Source organism: Miniopterus natalensis, chromosome 22 (genome assembly GCF_054644295.1).
Source record: "Miniopterus natalensis isolate mMinNat1 chromosome 22, mMinNat1.hap1, whole genome shotgun sequence".
Classification (NCBI taxonomy): domain Eukaryota; kingdom Metazoa; phylum Chordata; class Mammalia; order Chiroptera; family Miniopteridae; genus Miniopterus; species Miniopterus natalensis.
This window is the reverse complement of record NC_142102.1, coordinates 12683997-12696143: the sequence shown is the minus strand read 5'-3', so window position 1 is coordinate 12696143 and position 12147 is coordinate 12683997. Positions and strand designations below refer to the sequence as shown.

Below are 12147 nucleotides of genomic sequence, written 5' to 3'. Positions count from 1 at the left end.
CTCCTTCGGGTCTAGGCCTGATCATCACTTCCTTCCGAGAGCCCCCAGCCCAAATCAGGGCCCAGTTACGCTCTCCCCCCACTTTCTTCATCTTTCTCCCCTGCGCGCACATCCCATTTCGAAATGATCCGTGTATCATGTCACAGGTTTATTCAGAAGCCACCTTCTTAGGAGCCCTTCCCAGGCCGCGTGAGTGTGACTTCAACCCCACCGGGTATCTCATATCCCCTTTCCCGATTTTCCTTTTCTCCCCGGCGCTTAGCACTTTTTAACACACTCTATGTTTTTACTACGCGTTGTACTTCACTCTCTCTCCCCCTACAAAAACGAAAGCTCCCCAAGGGGAGCTGGTTTTTTGCTTGCTGCCTTTACAGCATCTGAAACAATGCCTGGCACACCGCTTCTTAATAAATACGTGTTGTTGGATGCAATTTCCACATCACTTGTTTATTATTGGGCCTGCCCCCCCACCCCCCCACCCCCCCACCCCCCAGGCTATGAGCTCGAGCGAAAACACGTCTTTCTGGTTCACCGGCCACGCTCCCGACACCTAGGCCAGTGTCTGGCACATAGTAAGTGCTCAGTAAACACTTAATGAATCAAAGCCAACGACCCATGGGGGGTGATGGTGGGGGAAATGGTCAAAATGGTCAAAAAACGTGTTAAAGCCACCACACTTCCTCTTTCACTCGGCAATGGACCTGCGAGTTTGAGGATCCCACCACGCACCTCCCGGGCCAGGCATCTGTCTGTCCACATCCTGTAGGCTCAGCCACACGGTTCACACGAGCAGATGCTCGGGGGGCAGGCCCCGCGTGAACCCGGAGCCGACGGCAGGCGAGTGGGCCACCCCCCCACCCCCCGGGGCCACGCACCACCCTGCCCCGCGCCCCCTCCTAGGCGAGTCCTGGGGGCCAGGCGCGCTGCCCCCCGGACGGGCCTGCGGGATTCGCGCGATCCAGGGCTTTCCACGCCGCCTCTGGCCTACTCCAAACAAACAAACACAAACAGATACATAAGCAAACAAACAGATACAAAGTAACGAGTTCCCGGGCAGCTCTCGGCAGCCGGCTCCCGGCGGCGGGCGCACCTAAGGTCGCGCGGACCCCTCCCCCGCGCACGCGCGGACCCGCGGCCAGGAGGCCATCTGTCCGGCAGCCGCCGCTCCGTCCTCTGTCCGCCTTCGGGTCACATTGAGCCTCCCCCCCGGGTTGGCAGGAAGAGCGTCTGCGGAGGGGCCGTTTCCACCCCGACCGCGGGCCCGCTCGCCCCCGGGACCCCCGCGAACCCCGCTCCGGCTCCGGGGCAAAGGCAGGGGCAGGGCTACCTGTCCGCGCGCGGGGAGTCCGGCCCCGGGTCGCCCCTCGGGCGGGGGCGGGTGGGGGAGGGACCGCGGGGCGCCCGGGAGGGTCGCGCGACCGAGGTCCCGCCTCCTGCGGGCGCCAGCGCCTCGGGCGGCGGGGACGCGGGTGACAGGGCGTCCCGGCGGGGAAAGCGCCCCGTTATCGGCGGCCGGGCGGGGGCCGCGGGCTGTCGGCGAAGCGGCCGGTGTCGCGCGCGCGGGGAGGGGGCGGCGAGGCGGGGCCGGGGGCGGGGTGGGGAGGCGGCCGGGCCCCGCGGGCGGCGGTCGGGGCAGCGGCTGCGCCCGGGGCGGCGCGCGGGGTCCGCCTGGCTGCAGGGCCGGGGCCCCGTCGCGGGCGCGCGCTCGCCGCCGCGGGGTCTGCTCGGCCCCGGCCCTCGCTCGGGCGGCCTCGGCGGCGGCCCCGGCCCCGGCCCCGCCCGGCCCGGCCCGCGGGGGGCGCTTACCTGGCGGCGGCGGCGGCGGCAGGCCCCGGGCTCGGCCGCGCGCGTCCCCGGCGCCGGCTGCGGGCGCCACAACATGGCGACGGCGGCGGCGGGCGGGGCTGCGGCTCCGGGGGCGGAGCGGGGGCGGGAGCCGGGCTGGCGGCGGGACCCGGCTGGGGCCGCGGGCGGGGCGGCGGGCGGAAGGCGGCTCGGACCTGGGCACCGGCCCAGCGCGGCGCGGCCGACGGGCTGCGGGGCTGCCCCGGCCCGGCCTCCGCCTCCGCCTCCCGCCCAGTCGGGCTGCGCGGTCCCGACCCCGCGGCTCCGAGCGGGGCTGACCTGGGACCCCGGACCCCGAGACCCCGGCCCAGGGCCCCCGGCGCCCCGCGAGCACCGCACGGCCCGCACCCCGCGACCCGGGCCGCGTCCTGTGCGGCGCCCGCCGGGCCGGCCTCGGGGGCCTCCGGGGCCTCGGGGGCGCGGTCGCCCGCTAGGGGGCCCTGCGCCTCGGCCTCGCCCCGCGCGCGCCTGACGCCCGGACGCCGCCGGGGCACAGGAAGCGGGGCCCCCGAGGGCCTGGAGGCGCGGGGCGCGCGGTCACCGCGGGGCCCCCCAGGGGCGCCCCGGGACGCGTCAGTCCTGGGAGCGGGGCCCGGGCGGGGCGGGGCCCCGCGCACCTGGAGCCCGAGCGGGGAAGAGACGCCCGTCGGCCTGCGGGACGGAGCGGCCGAGGTGAGCACCTGGGGACGGAGTGCGCGCCGCCGAAGCCGTGACGGCGGGAACTGGGGTGACGCTGCCCAGAAGTTTGGAGGCGAGAGAGAGAGAAAAAAAAATAGTAATAATAATAATAATAAGCGGGCCTGTGTTCTGTTCCGTTTCGGTTTGAGGCGCTCTCAGGTCAGGAGCGGGGAGGGGGGCTCGGTGCGTTGGGTGTCGCCCCCCTGCGCCCCAAGGTCGCCGGTTCGATTCCCGGGCAGGGCGTGAGATCCCCAGCAGGGGGCGCGCAGAAGGCAGCCCATCCTTGACTCTCAAAACTGATGCTGCTCTGTCCCTCCCTCTCCCTTCCTCTCTCTGAAAATCAATTTTTTAAATAATTTTTAAAAAGAGAGAGGAGGGGGAGATAGGATAGTTCAATGAATGGTGCCAGAGATGGGGGTGGGAAAAGGCACAGTTAGAGAGTTAAAGGATCATAAATATAGACAGACAGACAGACCTGCAGGGGGGAGGCCTGCACACTGCCCCCTGCATGTGTCTTTGGGTCAGCTGCCCAGGTGACACCCCGCCCCCCAGGTCATCCACAGGCCTCTGGGGTAACTGTCCTTTAAACAAGTGCAATTGGCTCAAACCTCTATTTCACTTAAAGTGGGAAACCAGCTTATCTAAAATATTCCTAAAGATCCCTAAGAGGTGGGGAGTGTGTGTGTGGGGGGTACTTCCATTTCTCCTAATTATCTCTGACCCCAATGTTCTATTTCCAAAAAAAATAATGAGGCTCTTTCGGGAAATTTGTCATTACAGTCTTGATATACCCCATATGCACCCCCCCCCCCAATACAGTGCCATTGTGGAAAACAAGGGACGTGCCCAACATGATGGGATTGTTATAGCCGTTAAAAGTCCTGTTGAAGAAACAGACTAAGATGACACTACGCCAGCTTGTAACATATAAATATACATCTATGTATCGTGCATAAAAAAATGTGATTATTTTTTTTTTCTTCTGAGACTTCTGTATTTTCTTATTTTTATGATACATGAATGTTTCTCTTAATGTCAGGGGAAAATGGTATTCTTTCTGCATATATAATTTATCTTTTTGTTGAAAGTATTACAAGTGCCCTCGTTTCCCCCCATTGATCCCCTCCACTCTGCACCCCATTGTTCCCCCCTCGCTCCCCCAGGCCTTCTCCACACTAAAAATGGTATTCTCGAGTATATCATTAAAGTATCTTTAAGAAAGGTATGTCTTTAAAAGATATTTATGGAATTTAACAGAAGGACCTTGGAGAACCCAGCAAGGAAATTGCAAATGGATCTCTGAAGGATGGATGGGACTGTGGCAGGCAGAGACAGGCTCGTTGAGGACGCCGAAGGAACAGTGCGGTCGAGGACCCGGGATGAGAAACGGAAGGAGTGTTGTGGGAACACCAGGACGTCGGTCTGGGAAGGTGAGTCAGGGCCCTGGTTCTGAAGGCTAACCTGACCCCTTCGTCATGGGCTGGCTGCGAAGAACCGCTGGACCTTGAACCGTGGGGGTAAATTTCTTTTTTTTTTCACTAATCAACTAATCATGTTCCATTTTTTCTTATTCTCTGAAGACATTTAGTCTTGAATTTTTTATTTTTTAATTTATCTTTATTGTTGAAAGCATTACATATGTCCCTCTTTTCCCCCCACTGATCCCCTCCATCCCACGTCCATACCCCTCCAGGCCTTCCCCACACTACTGTCTGTGTCCACGGGTTACGCACATAAGTACTTTGTTTAATCTCTCCCCACCCACCTACCCACCCACCCCGGCCTTCCCTCTGAGATTCCTCAGTCTGTTCCATGCTTCTGTGTCTCTGGATCTACATGTAGGTAAATTTTAAAGTAAATCTTCTTGGGGGTTCTAGCGCTCAACCCTTCTATGGTAATGATATTTGGACATTTGATTGACTCAAAGCAATGAGGTAGGAGCAGCTGTTTTTTGCATCCCAGCTGTTTACAAAGTGAGGATTGGCCCTTCTGGTTGTTAATTACAAGTTTCATTCAAAAGGCAGCAGTTTCTGAGCAAATTAGCAAAGAGCAAAACTGAGAGGAAGAAGAAATATGTGCCTGAAACCAGTGCTTTGCAAACTTTTTTTTTTTTTTTACAATTTTCCATTAAGAGTCCACATGCAAGTGAGATCATACGGTATTCACCTTTCTCTGTCTGACTTATTTCACTTAGCACAACGCCCTCAAGACCATCCATGTTGTTGAAAATGGCAGGATTTCCTTTCTTATAGCTAAATAATATTCTCCACAAGCTTTTTTAACTGTGCTCCCCACCCCCATAAGAAGAAATACATTTTAATTCTTAATCCAGAATGTCCACACGCATGCGCACAGATACACACACCTCTGAGAAAGAACTTTGCTGAAATATTACCCTTGCTTTATGCAATGCATGCTGTTGCGTGTGTTTTTTTTTTTTCTATTTCAAGTCTATCATTATTTTAAGAAGGATATTTGAGGGTTTTTACTGCTTTATTGAGGTATAGTTGATATACAATAAACCACGTGTGCTTAAAGTGGGTATATTTTTCCATTGATTTTTTTCAGAGAGAGTGGAAAGAAGGAGGAGGGACAGAAAGAGAGAAACGGCAACGTGACCGGGGTGGGGATCAAGCCTGCAACTGAGGTATGTGCCTGTGACTGGAATCGAACCCGAGACCCTTCAGTCCACGGGCCAGCACTCTAACCACTGAGCCAAACCAGCTAAGGCTTAAAATGTACATTTTTGTTTTGACATATATACACTTATTTACATGCTGATGTTTCCAACTTTATTATCTTTGTTTCTTTTTAAATACTGGCCAGGACCCACTACATTGATTTTATGACCCACTGTGGGGTTACAAAATGCCTTAAAGCACGTTGAAAAGAGACTAGACTGTTCCCTGCTATGTTTGCAGTTCTCATTTGAACAGCCACACGGACTGTGATCTTAGGTTTGCCATGTTTGCCTGTCCTGGAAATCAGGACGAGTGAGGAGGTGACACTCTAACCAACCGAGCTACCAGGCAAGGGCTGACTTTTCCTTTTAAAAGGATTATATCAATTCGCATGCCACAGCTTTCTCTGAATGGACCGATTGCATCATCTCATTAGCACTGGAAAGACACCTAAGGTTTACATATTTTGCTAATATAGTAGGTGGTATTACCATTTGAACTTCTTTGATAGCCATACCAATCCTAAGCCATTTAAAGCCATTTTTAGCTAAATGGGAATGAAGGGGCAGTGATTTTGAGGGTACAGAGAAGGCGAAGGGATTTGTTCCTCAATATACTTTCCCCTCCATCCAGCCTGTTCATCCTGTTTGCCTATCAGTTTCCTCCTCAGTGAGCGATGCACCTTCGGGGCCTCGCCTGGTGCCTGGCACTGTCCTGAGTATCAACCAACCTTTATAAAATGGATAAACCATGGAAGAATGTTAAAATATACGCACATAGAGTCGGTCATACTACCCTATGAGCATTAACGGTTCTCCTTATAATGGACTCTCTGGCTCAACACTTCCCATTCCCTGCGAATTAATGTAGTGCCCCTCACCCACGGCCAGCTGAGCGCTTTGGAGAGGCGGTTCCTCTCTGCAATACCCACGCGCATCTTCCTGCAAGTTGAGTTAGATGCCTGACGAGAGTCGGTTTGGTCCCCGGTCAGGGCACATATGAGAATCAGCTAATGAGCCCGGCCGGGCGTGGCTCAGCGGTTGAGCGTTGACCTAGGATCCAGGCGATCGGGGTTCGATTCCCGGTCAGGGCACATGCCCGGGTTGTGGGCTTGATCAATGACTCTCTCATCATTGATGTTTCTCTCTCTCTCTCCCTCTCCTTTCTTCTCTCTGAAATCAATAAAGGTATATTTAAAAAAAAAAAAAAAAAGAATCAAATAAGTAGAATAACAAATCTTGCTCTCAACAAAAAAAGTTAGTAAATTTTTTTAATTAATTATTTTTTTAAAAGAAGAGCAATATGAGAATACTTCTGAAGAGCCTTAATAGAGGTATAACTCCCTTTTGACTCATTAATATCACTCCTAAAAACTTTCCCTTGAGAAATAATCCTCCCCAGAAGAGAATTGCCACATGCAGCATGTTTACAACAGCTTTTTTTGTGATAACAAAAGTTTGAAAGGTGTGAATGGCTAACTAATTTACGATGTGCAACACTGTATAACTTGCCATTGAGTACTCAGACAACGGGTAACTTGGAAAACATTTAATTACATATTAAATGAACAAAAGATAGTTTGCTCAACTTGACTAAAAACCACCAAATCCCACACTTTAAAAGAGTGAATTTTGTGATTCATATCTCCATCTAAAAAAAAATGATACAATCTGCCTTTTTGCTTTTGTATCAGCCAAGATCAGCATCAAAGTACACAGATGGCTGGCTCAAAATGTGTAACTGAAGAGAATGAATGAGTGGACAGCATACAAAGTTGTGAGCAGGGCCCGGCTGGGCGTGGCTCAGCGGTTGAGCATCAACCTAGGATCTAGGCGGTCGGGGTTCGAGTCCCGGTCAGGGCACATGCCCAGGTTGAGGGCTTGATCAATGACTCTCTCATCATTGATGTTTCTGTCTCTCTCCCTCCCTCTCCTTTCCTCTCTCTGAAATCAATAAAGATGTATTTAAAAACAAACAAACAAACAAACAAAACGAAGTTGTGAGCAGGGGTGAGGGGCACCAACAAGGGATAGCGAAGCACCCCAAGGCTAGCGTCTGCAGAAAAGCTATTAACAACTATAGTCCCGAAGGGGCAAAGAGATGAAACTAGTGCTCAGAGAAATGGTTCAAGAGGAGAGAGGGCCAACAGCAGCTTAGAGAAATACAGCCCTACCTCCCTCCCTCCCTCCCTCCCTCTCTCTCTCTCTCTCTCTCTCGCCCTCAGATCTCCTGTGGTACCTCCCAGCGGCTGACTCCAAGAGGAAGACTTAAGGGTAAGTGAGCCCAGATGATGCTGTCCTGCAAGGTCAGCCCTGGAGAAGGGTGGAGAGTGGACCTGGAGGAACAAAGCAGAATTATCTAGCAGGTATGTGATCCTGTAACAATGTGAGAACTGTCTAAGCACATGGCCAGGACCTTAAGGGCACCTGGAAAACCAGGGTTTCTAGAGATACAAAGCGGAGATAGTAGAGAGCAGGTAGGAGGAGGTAAAAGGACAGGAAAGATTGTTATCTCAGGCTGAGACAAGGGCCAGAATATTTTTAACCCTCAACCAATGGGAGATGCAAGCCACCGGATAAATGCCCTGGGCTCCTATCCTTTAGATGGACAATTCCGGGAGGCCTTTTGTACACCTCTCGGGTCTCCACGGAATCACGCCCCTCCGTGAACTCTTCCCCCTCCCTTGCCTCGCTTGCTCCGTCACTCCTGCCTCCTGAGGTCACTTCCCAAATAAACAACCAGTACCCAAGTTCTTGTCCCGGTCTCTGCTTTCAGGGAACCCCGTGTAACACAACCAATTTCCTGAGAATGAACATCTGGGTGTTGCAGGGTTTTGCTATTGCCAGTGTGCTACTAAAAATCTTCTCGTAACACCCACTGGTGCACAAGGACAAGAACCTCTCTGACGTGTTTACTTTGGGGTAGAGCTGCTGGGGCAGAGGCTAAGGGAGCTTCCAAGTCTACAAGATGATTCCAGACTGTTCACCAAAGTGGCAGGGATGTAAATTTTTACCAACTTACAGTTCCAGCAACATTGTCTGTGAGGTCCCATTGTCCGCATTCCTGCCAACACTTGGTATTGTCAGGTTTCTTCATTTTCACCACTCAGATATCAGATGGAATCCCGTGTGGCCTCAGTGTGACCTTGATGATTAATGAGGGTGCACATGTCCTCATATGTTTATTGACCGTAAATGTCTTATCTCCTGGGAAATGTCTTTTCATAGCTCTGGCCCATTTTTTTCTATTGGTCGGTTTGCCTTTCCCCATCAGTTTGGCTAATTCTTTGACAGTTACGGTCCGTTCCTCTTGGAACTCGGGTGGTCAGGACTGAATTCACGATCATCGTGACTCTTTTCCTGGTTACAAAACTGCCTGCTTGTCATAAAAGAAACACGTAGAGCGTATGGACGCGTTTGACTTAGCAGAAGCTTCCTCCTCTACTCTGAGCTCCATCCTACCTCCACGCAGGAGTCCCTGCCGTGAATAGCTTGTCATCCCGTATTTGGGGGATTTTGACTGATAGTTTCTCGAGGGTGAGAACTGGGTTTTACTCATCCTCGGGTTCTCAGCGCCTGGCCCAGGTCAGGCACGCGATCCGTTCCACTACTGAGTGAACTGCCGGAGGGTGGGTTAGAACAGATGTTTTGAAACTATAAGAAGACGCGTTTGACTGGAACAGAGGAGGGGATGGGCCGCAGTCCTGGTCAGATGTGCGGGGGCTCGGTTACTGACAGTGTCTGCTGTTGGGCAAAGGGCTTGGTTTTTATCCTGGATGTAGTCAGCCAGGGAGGCAGCCAGGGCTTTTTTAGGTGGAGGGAAGGTATTTGTCCCTACATTTTTACCAGTTAACAGAATTAAAATAAAACATATACAGCCTAGTCACCTAGTGGCCACATACAGGCTGTAACGGGGAGGAGGCTGATGACAACGAAACCGAAGACAGAAAAATGGACAAATCAAGGAGTTACTCACCTTTTTTGGACACAGGCTCCTCTGAAAAACTCAAGAAAATGATACCTTCTTTCAGAAAAATAGACATAAGCCCATGTACTTCTTTCTTCTCTAAAAGTCAGGAGATCTAGCCAGGCCAGTGTGGCTCAGTGGTAGAGCATCGACCTATGAACCAGGAGGTCAGGGTTCGATTCCCGGTCAGGGCACAAGCCCGGTTGCAGGCTCCTCGATCCCCAGCAGGGGGCAAGCAGGAGGCAGCCGATCAGTGACTCTCATGGATGTTTCTCTCCCTCTCCCCCTCTCCCTTCCTCTCTCTGAAATCAACAAAAACATATATGAAGTTGGCGTGATTGGGAAAGTGTCACTTTACATAGAAGAAAACTCTGGCCAGAGAACTGAGCCGACCTGACCTTTATGTAGTGACAGAACTGCCTGGAACAAGGCCAAGAAAGTTACAGCTGAAGACTCAGGACACTTGTGTGGCCAGTTGGTTCACCCAACCCTCTACCCAAACAGTTGCTTGATGGGAAAATCAATCTCCCCTTAACTCAAAAGGATGAAGGAGAAGACAGTTAGCACTTGTTAACAAGCTGTTTATTACAGTGATCAACGGGGGGCATCCTGTGATGTGTTTCTCCTCTATCGGTACTTTCCCGTAGGCGACTTAAAAATCTCTGCATAAAGAACAGACCTCACCTCTTTCTGCCAAACTCCCAACTGCAACAAACACAGAGAAAACCAAAACCAAACCATAGGCCACCGGAAACTGGGTAGTGTTACTGTCAGGTCGCAGGCCAGGGCCCGAGGCAGAAACAGCCCTGGCGAGCAACTGGGCAAACAGGACCCGAGATCAGGATACAGGGGGCAGGCCCTGTTGTGCCCCCAGAGATCACACCAAAGGCAGTGGAGAAAGTGCTAGGGTTCAAGGGCACCATCCGGTTGACCAGGGAAAGACCGAAATACCAGATCTGAGCAGAAAGGAGAGAGCCACGTGCCGAGCTTGCAAATTAACCTCTGCATGCCCACAAAAACAGTGTTAAGTTATCTAGTAGCCATACTGAAAACAGAGAAAAGGAACAGGTGAAATTAAATGTAATATATTTTATGTTTTCTTGAACTCGGTATATCAAAGTGTTACCGTTTCAACTTGTAATCAACAGGACCGATGTCGTTTACAACGATCCCTTTTTTCCCTACCAAATCTTCAAGATGTGGGGTGTGTTCCGTAGCACGTCTCCATCCGGACTAGCCCCATGTCAAGGGCTCAGTGGCCCACGTGGCTAGTGGCTTCTGTGTCGGGCAGCACAGGCTTGGAGAAAACCATACTTAACATTTTGACATTAAAGCGTTTTGCCTGTATTTTCTGTTTTCTTTCTCTTTTCTCTGTTTCTCTTAGCGACAGTGACTGAACATCGACCAAGGGTCAGGGACTGTGCCTAGGGCTAGCTTTCAGGTGCATTCCCTGGCACGTGAACCCTGCAATTTAGCCAAAGAGGAGACATATAATTACAATAAAATGTAGCAAGTGTGATTGGAGCAGGACGAGGTGCTCAGAGGCTACCTGGAAGAGTAATTTCAGTATCTCGGGAGGTAAGGGAAGCCTTAGGGGGTGGAGAAGAGAATGAAGGTTGAATAAAGAACAGCTAAGAAGAGGGAGACCGGAGGACTGGGAAATGCTCGCGGCAGAAAGAGCAGCTGTAGGGAAGGCCCGGAAGCCTTTGGCGGAACTGGAAGCGGTGCTGTTGGGGCCCCCAGGGTGAGAGGTAAGGCCGATGTGTATTCTCCAGAGCTGGAGGGCAGGATGTTGACAGATCTGGAAAGGCCCAGCACAGGAAGCACTCCCCCCCCCCCAAAAAAAAATATTCCCTCACCAGTTCAGTTCACGTTTACTAGTCATAGAGACTCTGAATGGGTTAACGAGCTGTTTTTATAAAAGCAAGAATCTCTCCTACAGTGATCACTCCCTTTTCAGATTATGTCAGGCCTTGATGCCTTACTAGATTCACAAAATTGAGCACGATTGACGTTCCATAAGTAGCCTTTAGGTAGATGTTTTGTTTTGTTTTACCTGTATTGTTGGATGTATTACAGATGTCCGGTAGGTAAATGTTTTCATTCCTTGACTGCCTGTATAAGTGATTGCTAAGGATCGTATCTTGGAATGTGTCTGAGTGAAGAGAATGTTACGTTCACACCCAGATTCATGGGAGCCATGTTTCCTGCAGTGATTCCCATAGGATCCCTTCAGCTCTCCAGAGGAGCCGGGCCCCTGTCGTTAAGCTATAAGACGCAAAAGCCCAAAAGGCAAGTCCCCAGTGACAGGAGGTGGAAACCCCGGTTTCAGGGGAGAGGCCAAGGTTGCCTCTACTCCCAGCCCTTCACCCACGGGACCCCCAGATCCACAGCCGCGCTCTCGCCTCTCTAAGAACTTATAAAACAGGCAGCAAGGCCCCTTTCTTCCTTCAGCTGAATCAGAACGGCCAAACAGGAAACTGGTAACTCCCACCCCCAGCACACTACACACGAACCAACCCAGACGGCTGGGGCTTCCTCCCCGCAGCTGGCCAGGACCGTTTAGAGAGAGCCCTCCAAAAACCTTCCAGGGAGACTGGAGTGACCAGTAATCCCGATGCATGGAAGGCACCTTTCGTTTTGGGGAATGGTGTTTCTTCCTGACACCCCGTGTTATACAGAGCTGCTGCATTTAAAAAAACAAACACGGTCTCCGATGAGGCACAAGGCCCCATCTCTTTAGCCCCTGATCTGACCTTGGGGAGGCTGGGTGGATGGGTCCTCCCAGCAAACCCAGATAGATAGACCCTTTGGGGAGGTGGCGCCAGAAGACAGAGAACTAAGCTTCCAGGGTGGCCTGTCCTGGCATATCTGGGCCACTTCCTTTCCCAGCAGGGTCATAAGGGGACCTTCTCCTTCCACCCTCCGCTTCCTTCATTCCCGAGCACAAGGAGAAACTGGCGAGATCGTGGTTATT

At 52.3% G+C, this 12147-nt stretch overlaps 1 long non-coding RNA gene across 3 annotated transcripts; it reads left to right on the top strand.

The window, feature by feature from the left end:
* Positions 1 to 2457: 2457 nt before the first annotated feature.
* LOC107540412 (uncharacterized) lies at positions 2458 to 9985 on the top strand. Of its 3 annotated transcripts, XR_015716350.1 has the most exons (4): positions 2458 to 2517; positions 3781 to 5170; positions 7429 to 7569; positions 9500 to 9985. It is a non-coding gene; the product is annotated as an uncharacterized LOC107540412 (long non-coding RNA). The 3 variants fall into 3 exon arrangements; XR_015716349.1 differs by lacking the exon at positions 9500 to 9985 and having other exon boundaries at positions 3781 to 4040; positions 7429 to 7953; XR_015716348.1 differs by lacking the exon at positions 9500 to 9985 and having other exon boundaries at positions 7429 to 7953.
* The last annotated feature ends 2162 nt before the right edge of the window (positions 9986 to 12147 follow it).